A 13,682-nucleotide genomic window follows, 5' to 3' on the forward strand; every position below is an offset into this window, starting at 1 on the left:
AGTGCGTTTCTGAATGGGGTAATTAAGGAAGATGTCTATGTTGAGCAACCACCTGTATTTGAAAGTTCATAATTTATAAACCATGTATTCAAATTAAAGAAGGCACTTTATGGATTAAAGCAAGCACCTAGAGCATGGTACGAAAGACTTAGCTCATTTCTATTATGTAGAGGATTTCAAAAGGGTAGTGTAGATACTACACTCTTTTTACAAAAGGTTAAAGAAGAAATTCTCATTGTTCAGATTTACGTGGATGACCTTCTATTTGGATCTTCAGATAAAATGTTATGTGATGAATTTTTGAAAATAATGAGTAATGAGTTTGAAATGAGCATGATGGGAGAACTTAATTACTTTCTTGGCTTTAGTGTAAAACAAAAACAAAAAAATCTTCTAAGGCTGCTCCTGATCATCACACACTCACTACACAAAAATCACTAAATTTGACCTTGTATCATCGTACTGTACGATACTCCGATCATACTATATGATATACTTAATCTGCACAGAATAAGCCAATAGCAAAATTTCGTCTCTGTTGATTATATTGTACGACCTATATCGTACGGTACGATATATTATTGCTCATCGTACGGTACGATACCTCCTATTCGTACTGTGCAATCAACGTCATTAACGGATTGGGCCCAATTTACACTTGCTGGTACGTTATTATTGGTGTTTGTACTGTACGATATATGCACTTCGTACTACACGATCCACCTCAGCAAACGGATAAGAACGATATAAAGGAGTTTGGTACGATATTAATGTAATTTTGTACTGTACGATTCACCAATTCGTATAGTACGATACTTTTGGTCAAAAGTCGTATTGATGCCCTCAGGACAATCGATATTCCTTTGATCGTACTGTACAATATACATCGTACTATACGCTTTGACCACCTTTTCCTGATATGATTCGTCAGAACAGTTAATGATATATCGTACTATACGACATCCTATCGTACTGTACGATTATGGAAAAAAACTCTATAAATTGGCTGACAAGGCAGAACTCACTTCACTCACCTCCACTTAATTCTTTCTTACCTTTCACTCAGGCTCTACACGATGTCTAGTTCAAGCAAGAGAGGTCGTATGGTAGTGGGAAGCTCGTCTTCCTCTCGCCGCCACAGCGCTCGGTTCTTGAATGCTGAAAATGAGGATGCATACCACAAGTTCAAAGCCTGCAAAATCATACTATCCAGACTGCTAAATCAGGAGGCTCTGAACTTTGAGGTACTGAACCTCTTTGCTTCCACCACCCTCCAATTCCTTCTCACCCTGGCCTTCCCATAAAACTCTGAACTCCTTTAGAATTCCTTACAAACCTAACATACACCATCGACAACCTCACTTTTCACTCCTTTGTTTGTCATCAAAATGTCAAAATTATAAAATTTGACATCGCCCAATACATTAGGCTATCTACTGAAGGGGCTATGGGTCATTCATTTCTCACTAATGAATTTGACTGGAGTGAGGTTAATCAAGTCCTTAGGAACTCCACATTCTATCAACACCAACCTCTCGTACAATCACTCACTCAAAACTCCAGAATCATTCAACACGTCCTTAGAACCTCCATTATACCCAAAGCTGGCGACTGTGTTAACATGACCCTGACTCTATCTGTCGCTACATATCTTATTATGACCAACACCAAATTTGACGAGGCCGATCTAATTATTGACTACATTCGTCATATGACCTTCGTTCGTCTCCCTACTACTCACCGAAAATAAAATGTAGCTCTTGGTTACCTTATAGGATACATCCTTCAAAATAAATATAACTTGACATATCCTGGTGAACCCGATAATCTTCCAATCTATTATACGGATGCCTCTTTCCGTATTCTTTTCCATCGGGGACATGAGCATAAAGAACCCGTATTTGATGAAGAAGATGGAGAAGATGCCCGGGCTGCAGCTCAAGCACGACCACGACGACATGCACCACCCCGAGCACCTGCACCAGCTTACCCTCACGATGATCTGGTCGAACGTTTCGACCAACTTCAGACTCATCTCGACACGCACATTCAAGAGCAACATTAGCAACACGAGACTGACATGCAATGGTTTGGGGAACATTTTACTGCTATTGATCACTACTTTGATGCTCTCCTTCAGTACTTCCAACCAAACCCACCTCCACCACCAACTGATAAGGATCCACTATTTTAGATTATCTTTATGTTGTAGTTTTTTTTTTATATCTTAGTGTTTGCTTCTCTTTTTGGTGCTGTCAAAAGGGGGAGAAGGCTGACGTAGGTCATGGTTTGACCGAACCACTATAAAAATTTCGGTGTGCTTTTTCCTTATCGTCTTTTAATTACTGCGTGCTTTTTATTTCATAATATTTTCTTGGGAAAATTTGTGAAAGAAAAAGTTAGTTAAATTTTTTTCATTTTAAAATTTTAAAAGCATAAAAAATTAGAACTCCTGCTTAGGTTTTAATTATTGTCAAAAAGTTTTCACAATTCGCCCCCCCCCCCCTTTTGTCCATCTAGTGATTTCAAACCCAAGTCTTAATGGGTCAAAATTTACCCATTAAGGCCCATTTGTGGCTCTTTAATGCCATTTAAGCCCTCTTAATGCCTTGGGATTCAAACCACAGCCAAATCTTTGATATTTTCCCTCTTAATTTGATCTTGATTGAATCTCAACCGTCCAAGAGAGGCCTGGATGTTTAAATAATGAAAAATAGGTCTTTGAGAGGATCTTTTTGAAATTACTCAAGCCCTAGCCCCTCTCAGCTCAAGACCTTTTGTGCTCGAGTTCCCACAGCCTCTCCCCACCTTCCCCAACCAAAATCCCGCCGGTCAAACCCATCGCCGGCGAGATCTCCGACGACCCGAAGGAGGACTCATTCCAAGGAAGTTTGCTCGTGATCTAAGCATCGAACGCTTGTGGTTTCTTCTATAACTAGGAACATGGACAGTCTACAAGTGCAACAAGCCAATTTACGGGTCAAACCGTCCAAAAACCGAGGTGAAATCCCTAAACCTAGGTTAAGACACTTAGATCTATTTAACTTTTTTATAGAGCATTTAAGACCATGAAATTTGTCCCTCAAAATTGCTCTTCACTATTAGATCATAGGTTTAAAATTTTGTTCGATTTCATTCGCCTGATCAAGAGAACAAGGCAAAATACTATTTTGGCTCTCGGGTTCGCCCTAGCGCCTGCTATACGAAATACGAACTGTTGATCTCAGGATCAACGGTCCATATTCCATTGATCCGCATGACGGTCCAACCGTGAGTGTATACACGCAGAACCAAATCACTGTCAGGCTTGATCCGAGCCGTCGGTTCATTTCCACGCGGATCAAACGGTGGAGATCCTTGCCTACGTGGCTGACTCGCACCGCGTCAGCGGCGACTGATTGCTGCAATCACGCGACAATTATTGCTGGCGGCACAATGAATCATTGCCCGAAACGGCGAGACGAGTCCCGTAGCGCCAGGTGTTACGTCGAGAGAGTTTTCAGGATATCTATTTATTTTAAATTTTTTTAAACCTATTTTCACTTTAAAAATCATAGAAAATCCATTTTCGACCCTTTTTTCGCGCACAATATATCATTTTGTTCGTATTTTCATTCTCTTCATTTTAAAATTAATTCTATTCAAAAATAATATTATTTATTTAGTTATTTTAAAAAATAGTAGAAAAATATTTTTTATATACTAGTTTGTAATTTATTATATTATTATTATTATTTTAATTATAATATTAATAATCATTATTATTTTAACATTGTCTTCACTATTTTATTATTATTATTATTATTATTATTATTATTTCATTTCACATCGGATTTCGATGTGCGACCCTTTGATCAGTTCAGAAAATTATGAACTCTATTCTAAAATTATTTTCAAAAGCTAATTTCCACTGCTCTGACAGATTTCTATTTTATATTATTATTCTTAGTATTTTAATATTATTTAAATAATTATTATTATAATTATTTTAAAACTAAAAATTATTTTCAAACTATTTTAAAACCTCATTTGAGTGATCAGTGAATCTCCTATATATTTATGTAGATATAAATCAATTTATTTTAAATTTCCTTATTTTCCCAAAATCTATATATTTATAAGTATTTTTAAATTACTTTGAAATTACTTATGTTATTAAATCCTAATTTTTGGGAGATTCACTTTTGTGAAATTTTAAACATATGGTAATATGCATGAAGAGCAATCTTGGGAAAGGTGGATTAGTGGATGATTGAGTTCTAATCATACACTAATCCCTTCATTAGGTGCATTTACTATTATTCTATCGTAGTCTGCATGTGTAGGATGCACCACCACTTAGTTTAGGCTCTCCTATATCTAAGGACATGATGTGTTTACTACTTTTGTGTGTTGCCATGCATTGTAAACCCAAGGGTTAGTCTGAACTTCAGTTTAAATTCCTATAACATAGTGACATCCTAATGACAAAAATTAAGGACCCGTCTAGCAAACTTAAAAAAAATTTAGGTGATAGGGTAGATCACTGATTGACATAAAAACTTCAACATTTAAACCTAATGACATCTGAAATACCTCAGAATTTTCTAGTAATTTTTAGGAGCTTTTAGACCCCTTAATTAACTAACCCTAATTTACATGCTAAATCAGGCCTAATAGCCTTCTAAAAATTACAGTAAATCCATCTTAGATCAAAAAATTACTTATAATATCTCAAAATGTTTAGAATCTGATCCTTGACCATAGATAAATAGGGCTCCTCAGTTTAACCTTAGGTTGATCCCTAATTTAACCTTAGGTGGAAATTACCTTTTTGCCCCTAATAAATTATTAAAAATTATTAAAAATCCTAATTTTTTCCAAATACTTGGGAACACCTCCTTATATCATTTCAAATCTTTGGGGGTGATTCCAATTAGTTTGGAGAAGATTTGGATCAAAACCTTAAAATCAGCCCCTTAGATGATTTAAGATAATTCCCTTAATTACCCAATATTTAGAAATTCATAACTAATTTTAGAAAATTCCAAATTAGGCAAACTTACTTGAATTCAACTCCTATTAGGGTCTAGTATTTATCAAAAATATTAGGATTCCAGAAACTAACCTAAATCTAATCGGTAACTTTCCGGTCAACCCTAGCCTATAGTCTGAGGACCGAAATTTGGAAAATTCATAACTTTGCCTAGGAAACTCCAAATCTAGCGTACTACCTGTCTAACTACTCATATTAAGGTCTAGTTTTTACCTAAGGTGTTAGAAATCTCAAACCTATCCTATTTCCCAAAGTGACCCTTTTGACCCCCTTAACCTAGTACCTAGGAGGACCTAGGACTTTTCAAAGTTGAGTAATATAATTTAAACTTCAAATATCACTACCATAAATAATAATAAGTAATCAAAAAACTAAATTGACTAAAATGGACCCTAATCCATTAATACTTTGACAGTATCCTAAGTTGGGTAGTTAGTTAAAGTTGCCTAGAGTTCAGGTTTGTTGAAGGTCAGAAAAGGAAACTTTAGTTAATGGATCTATCCACACCACACAAGCCTTACACGCACATATAATTGTTTGCTAGGACACCACTTCTTGACTTAGGATAGGCCGGTGTTTATTTCTTTCTGCTGTGTGTCGGGATTTTTGTGGTTTTGTTGCATGTTGTGATCAAATTATTATTGTGTTTGCTTATTTTACTGCACTCTGGGAATTGATGTGATGTGAATTAGTTTTACCCCTAGGTTAAGAATGACATATATATGTATTGTTCTTCTTGTAGGTGGCCATTTTTACGCAATGCTAAAAAGGGGGCACTATCATGATTTCTAATAATGTTTTATGCATGTGCTTGCTTAGCCCCCCTAAATAAATGAGGGTTAAAATCATTAATAATAACTGTTATAGGTGCTACAGGTGGACTGCTTAGCCCTCAATAATTAAGAGCATAGCCAAGCATGGCTGTGATGTGTATTTTATTTTTTTATATAACTACTTGAGATATTATAACTGCGTGGGATTTTAATTAGGATAACCTTGCAGGTAATTTTTGATTTACTACATTTCCAATTAATGTAATATTTGTAATAATTTGTTAAGAGTTGTGAAAATGAGATTTGAGTGTGGATATTCTTATCCAACTAAAATTTTATAGAAAAAATCATCCTCAAAGGGTAGAGTCTTCTTTCATTTGGAAGATCGAGCTGGATGGCTTTAGATATCTAAAGAGAAAAGGCAATACCCCCTACTGGGGAAATTATCTCTTCGTTTGGTGATTCAAGCCACGACGGATCCAAGGAGTCCAAAGAGGAGAGTTCAAAGGAATCCAAAGACGAGAGAGCCAAGGAGTCCAAGGAGGATAGATCCAAGGAGTCCAAGGAGAACAAATCGAAAGAAGACTGAAGACTTGAAGACTAATATCCCATTCAAAGTCATTTGCATCTATCACAGGCTTAGAAATCTGGGTTGTTGGCAGTGATGCCCGGCCACTTCATTTTTTTACAGAGCTTGGGTTGTAATTAAAGGGTAGTTGACCTATGGACATTTATTAATTGATTTATTCATATTGATTTGTTTTAATTGTGCTGTGTGCCTCTAGGGTTGCTTATTTTCCTAGTTTGTTGGAGATTTGTATGCCGATCTTTATTTTAGCCTGGATATCATTAGGCTCTTTAAGGACTACAAAACTTTTCTACTCATAACTAATATTTAAATTTTAAGATTTAAATAACATAGAAATCTAACAAATTTAGGGAATTACTGGAACTGTCTGGGGTCACATGCAAATTAATGCGTTCTTCTCTCCCCTTCTTTGAGACACTTTCTCGCCTGTGGGTAGAGTCTGAATAATCTGGCCTATGAGGATGAGGTGCTAGATCTGAGGAAGTCTAGTGTCCTTCTAAAAATTATTTTATAACAAGCCTATTTTTTAAAATCTGATGCATATTTGATTTAGCCTCTTTAAACAGCATGCATTTCATTAGTAATTGGCTAATTAAAATATAATTGCATTAGCTACGAGCATTCAACCTACATAAGTTTATGACCAATTAGAAAACTCTCTAGATGTCGGTCATATTTCCACAAACTGTACAATCCATATATCTCTCATAAATGACTAGACTACATGATTTTAAAGTGATTAGGTGGTTAGCTGGCTCCCCAATCCAGGCTGGGGTAAGTCCAAATTTTTGCACTACATTAGCTAGGACATGGGTGTTAGTGTGCATAGGATACTAACCCCAATCTAAATTTAGGGCTCGAGTCTACTACACTCGGTCTCATAGTACGCCTAAATAATGGGTAGTTTCCTATTCTTTAGGGACTATAAATCCTACTTATCTGCGTCATAGGATGACGCCACTTCCATCCTTCTCTCATGCATGTGATTGGATGTTTGTTCTTTTAATTTCTCCAGTTTCTCCTTAGTTCCTTAGAGCCTATGAATATTGGTGTGAACCCCACATATGGACCAAGCCCTTTGGACATTTCTTCCTTTTGAGTAGGACTTCTTAGTCTATATCCTTGTGTCAATCTCATTTGGGGAAGGATAATATATGATCCTTAATCGAGAGTTTTCTCGGGCTCCGGCCTGGGATTTAATTAACCATGGGGGCTTGCGCCCGTGGGAAACTTGGCCCCACATCTACTAAACCCCGTTTGAGCTGTTGAATTGGGTGGGGGAAACCCATGACTGTGATCAAGTTGTATATATTACTACCCATCGGGGTGCGCTGGCGAGAGCTGCTATCCTCAATGGTTTGTTGTATGCACGATCCAATTTGTCCCTTCCAATTGGCCTGTTCGTGGCGAGTGTGAAGGCCTATGATCGTTTTATCCTACAGGATAGTGCGGCCTTACTCTTTGCATTCGTACCCCATGAGCGGTTCTCTTTTGGAGGTCCACATGTTCTTTCAGCAACCCAACCAGAAGGGTCCAGTGCGAGGACTCAATAATTGGTTGTAGCAAAATATTACATGAAGTAACAATAATTTCGGTTATATGGGCGATATACAATTTGGATAATCTTTTTCTTGATTTGTAATTCTATAAGAAGTAAATGTAAGAAATGAAAAATAAATATTATAAATGGTGTTATAATTGAATACTAACCTAATAAATTGGCGATACATTTAGAAATTTATGGTACTTTTCAGGCATAAGTCTACATTTCTCATCTAATGAAAGGTCACACATATTAACATGATCATTGGCTAAATAACTATCGCTTAATAATTCATCAATGTCAGATATAGAAACAATAATGTTCCCAATTTGATATCTTGTAGTGCCCCCGCAAAAAAAATACAGATAAGCTCATCATAAGCAGGATATACACATACCATACGCACAACATACGCATACAATATGCACAACAAAGGCATCATATACGCATAATATATGTATATCAGACGCATAACATCCGCACAACATTAAAAAATACACAAAATAAACACATATCATACACACAACATAGATAGAATATACGTACAATATAAGCATGTCAGAAGCATAAAATCCACACAACATTGTAAATACCAAAAATATATGCATACCATACGCACAATATAAGCACAATATACGCATACCATATGCATAATATATGAATAACATACACACAATATACGCATAACATTAGTTCATAATAGTTGCATTTTTATCTTTTATCGAACTTCTTCAAGCATTGATACATAAAATATTTCTTCTCAGAACTAAGAGAATCAATGCCTCTGTAATATGTCACTGTTTGATTTGTAGGCTTAGTAGTTATTACAACATCATCGACTGGGATTGGTTCACTTTGGAATAGAATTATCTGCATTTTTGTTGAGATTGGATCATCATTTTCTTGGGAATGGATTGGCTCATTAATTTTGTGTGATTGGATTGACTCATCAATGTTTTGGGATTAGATTAGCTAATCAATTTTGTGTGATTGAATTGGCTCATCAATTTTTTAGTATTAGATTGGCTCATCATTTTTTTTAGATTGGATTGGCTGATTTTGGGATGGCATTGGTTCACTTTCGAGTTGGTCTGGTTTGTGTATCTTCACTTTAATCTTTCACTTGAATTTCATAATATCCTTTACTGGTACTGGCACTTTTGTCGGTTGGAATTCTTATTTTTCTTGGTCATCTTGGTCATCGATCCTATCAAGTAGAACTGATTTCTTTGGGGCATGAGAATATTTTTGTTTCTTATTGGATAATGAGTAGCTAAAAGATCTTTTCTCAGAAATAATTTGTTGTGAGCAATGTAATTATTGAGCTTTACATAAATAACTTCTACTCTTTCAGCATGTTATTTTAACTTTCTGCTCAGCCTACCTTAAAATTCTTGAAACAATTTTATGTAGGTTTTTGGCAGGAGTTAACTATTTTTTCATGGAGAAAATCTAGTGCTTCAGCAGAAAAAACAAAGTGTGGTTTCTTAGGAGATTGGTGGAGATTTTGCTGAGGTGGGGAATGATGGGGAGATTGGTGGGGGTCCTTCTAAGGAATTTTTATTGCGTCCTCCCACCTGACGTAGAGATACGTCATCTCAGAGCTAAATTCGCGCTAAAAAATGAGAAATACCGAGCAAATACCAAAAAATACCAAACAATAACGAGGAATATCATCATGTGAAGACCAATACCGAGTTTTACCGAGCTATACCGAGTACTACCGAGCAATACAAAAAAATACCTAGTTTTTCCTAGAAAGAACTCGGTATTTTTTTGTATTGCTCGGTATTGCTCGGTACAGCTCGGTATAACTCGGTATTGGTCTTCACATGATGATATTCCTCGTTATTATCAAATAATACCTAGCAATACCGAGCAAAAAATGAGTTTTTTGGCGGTGGGAGGACATATCTCTACGTCAGGTGGGAGGACGCAATAAAAATTCCCTTCTAAGGAGGTGGTGAAATGCTGAAGAGATTGGTGGAGATTTTCACGGGTGGATATTTCATAATGGGTTGGAGAGTTATGTGATGGATATTTATTGATGTTAACCAGATCAATTTCAGCCTGAGTAATACCCTAGAGGACATCAAAAATCTGTAAAAAAAATTATACGTTAGTAAATTCTTATTCTTTATAGAGGTATTACTTAAAATTTGCTGCAATATGTACCTAATTACTCCTTAAAATAAAAAAATAAATTAGTGACAAACTCAGTATTATATACAATATCATCGACCCATTGTAGGAAACAGGGCCTTTTGTCAGTGAAGCATGAACAAAAGTATGCTCTAGGAATCAAATCTACATAATATAAAAAATAATGTTAGCAAATGATTTATAAAAAACAAATAAAAATTAGAATGAATATATCACTCACAATTAGCAGAGGCACAAAACTGTTGATGTAACCTGCTTTCTTCTTATTTAAAATCTTGTTGGAGGTCTTATTAAACTTTCAAACTAAAAATTCTTTAATCGACACATCCCTGTTTATTGACAAGAAATTATCTATATTATTTGTTATTCGGCTAAGCAACTAAGGTGTTTTAATGTTCACAAGTTGAAAAAATAAATTTGAACTTAGATACATAATAAATATTCTCAACATGGTCTCTGGGGGGATTTGCTTGTTCAACTCCATCATGTTCGACTTTATTTCCAATGATGTAACTGCTGATGGTGCTAAAAAAACCAAGATATAATTTCATATTTATTTGGAAGACTAGTGAGAAGGGCCACTTCATCAACAGAGAAAGTAATGACATGCCTCTTTAGAATAAAATATTACTTTGGAATATTCCACCTTGATATCAGTTTATAAATAAGTGGGACATTATGCTCGAATCCAAGAAATTTCAAAATTTGTATGATATTTAATCTCTTCAAACCATTAACTACTTCAGGAGAAAGATGCTGAGCAAAATTATTATAGATTGATCAAAATATTGAAACATAGCATCGATGGGGAATAGGATAAACATACATCTACATAATCAACATTAAAAAGTTAATAAAAATATGCAAAAAAATGTGCACATTATACTCATAATGTACGCAAACCATACGCATAACGTACGCACAACCAAAGCTTAAAACATTTATCTATTTTCCTTTAAAATTTTTTATAAGATCCAAATAGTTCATTTGTTAAATTTTTTTAAAATATGTTAGGGTTTACGTTTCAGTATAAACCCTAAAAACAGCAAGAATACGTTTACCCTATAACATTTATGCAATTATAAAAATAAAGTTAAAAATTGCTTTGTATTCAAGCTTAATAAAAATTATGCTTGAATAAAATTTTTATTTAATTTATTTTGTATGTGTTTATATATTTTATTTTATATCTTTATATATATATATATATATATATATATATATAGTTTAAGTTTTTTTTAATTATTAAATTTATTAGCAAAAAGACCCTGAATGATTATCTCTTTTCAAGACATGTTAAATGGTGTTTGATTTTCGAGCACGAATGGGCTCATTTGAAATGTCTCGGCAATCTGGATGTGCTTACGCAATCCATTTTTTCCAAATGTGGTTTGGTTCAAAAGATTTTACACCCGAAATACAGATGCACATGGAAGGTTCAAAATTAACGTAAAATACTCATCGAATCGATATCGACCCGATCACATATATTTTAAAACATAATGACAAACTTCATGTAATCAAAATGAATAAATTATATACCTGATAGTGAATCGAGGTAAAAATGCATGATTTGACCCTTCATCAGACACAACGATGCAGCGTTCGAGAAGATGGACCAACCCACAAGATGTGTGGAATAAAGCCATGCATATGAACTGTACTAACTAAATTATGTTGGAATATCACTTGGCTGGGAGGAAACAACAAAGGAATTTTTTATGCCATTTATGGAGAAACCCCAAACAAATTATGTATCTTAGCAATCCATGCCTTCAACAAATATAGATATATAATGCCTTCAACAAAAAAAAACAAAACAAAAAACCATCTTTAACCAACAAAAATAAACACATTTTCACTCCAAAATGCAGCAACACTAAAAAAAAATAGTAATGATACCTTGATCAAACTTACTATGGCCTTAAATCTGACATTTCGAATCTTGTTGTTGGATGACACCTAAAGAGGATGGAAAGAGTGATACTGGATAGATCCTTTGAAGATGAACAACCCCTGAAAGAAAAGACAAATCAATCCTTATTCGAAAATGAAGGGTGTTTGAAGAAGATTAGAGTAATCCTTATTCAACCATCAAAATCAACTTTCAAATTCCAAACCCTAAACTTTTTATTTTGCTACAATTTTAAAAGTGAATGGGTGGGACAATAATAGATTTTCTTCATAACTATCACTTGGTCTAGATTAGGCCATCGAATCATGAGTTATAAAAAAAAAAAAAAAAAATTTACATATATAATTCAAGTATCACAATTTAATTGGAGTCTAATTTATCTTGTATGGGAGGGAAACTAAATGATTTCATTGATAGTAAGGGCTATTGAACGCCTGGGGGCGCATAGGTTTGTTTAGGGCAAGCCCATTTTCACGTGTTATCGACGAAGCCTCGGAGAGGACAGCGGGAACTTCTTCTTCTTCGCCTTCTTTATGTTCTTCCCTTGCTCAGTAATTCCCTTGGCGTTCGATCCTCTCCGCCATGAACACGAGGAGGCGAACCTTGCTCAAGGTCATCGTTATAGGGGACAGTGGGTGAGGTTTTCATTTTTTTTCTAAAACCTATGCAAATACTCCAATCTCAACATGTTTTCAAAATTGTGGTGGTTTTAATTGACACAAAACTTGTGCTTTGTACCGGTTAAAACCGCCGCAATAGACCAATTTTTTTTTTAAATTACAAAATATGAATGTCCACACCCTGCAGCACAAAATTTCTTTGCAAGGATCTTTAATTTTGCTTCAGTCATCAGCATCATCACTAGCATTTAGCATTCATAATCATGAGTAGGGTGTGAAAAAAATTACTGCACATAACAACAATTAAGTAAAGACCAAATACATTGGAAAATTTTTATCAGAATGCAACCCTTGGCTATATTTTTGTCAATCAATACTTCAACAATTTGCCATCTAAGCTTCAATTATTGCTCATAAGCGACTGGCCAGGCCTTTTGTGCTTGCCTGGGCTCCAATAACTTTTCTCCCTTTAATACCTAAAGTTATATGCGTGTCCTAAGCTTATGCTCCCACCACCGGAACAACTTCCCTTTATGCTCCATGTTCAGCTAGAGCTTTTTAATTGTCCAAAGCTAATAGATTGGTGTCAAAAATATAACCTACACTCTCATAACAATGAGGTCAGTAAGTTATTACAACTACTGTACGTTTACTTTAAATAATCTGGTTTCTTAATTTGTCAAACTGTAGTTGTTACTAATTCATTTTAATTTTGAACCAGGAGTCCCCAAAAATGTTATTTGCTAGGAGAAGTGAGCAGATGAAGTTATGGCTTGAGGAAGCATCTGTACTCTTTAAAAACAAATGTGTTTTGGACTACGATGGGGTTATTCTCAAAATAGAAAAATGACCGGCTTTTCAACTTCTGGGCACTTACATTTGATCCTATGTTTACACCATTTACATAATAACAATTCCACATAGCTTTTGTAATCCAACTCTTATCTATATTAAGTGAAAAAAGAGTTTCCTAGTTGTTGAAACTTGTTAAATATGAATTAGGTTGTTAGACCTAAGCTTATGTCCCAGCGGCTAACCAAGAGG

This window comes from Dendrobium catenatum, unplaced genomic scaffold (genome assembly GCF_001605985.2).
Source record: "Dendrobium catenatum unplaced genomic scaffold, ASM160598v2 fragScaff_scaffold_758, whole genome shotgun sequence".
NCBI classification, from domain to species: Eukaryota; Viridiplantae; Streptophyta; class Magnoliopsida; order Asparagales; family Orchidaceae; genus Dendrobium; species Dendrobium catenatum.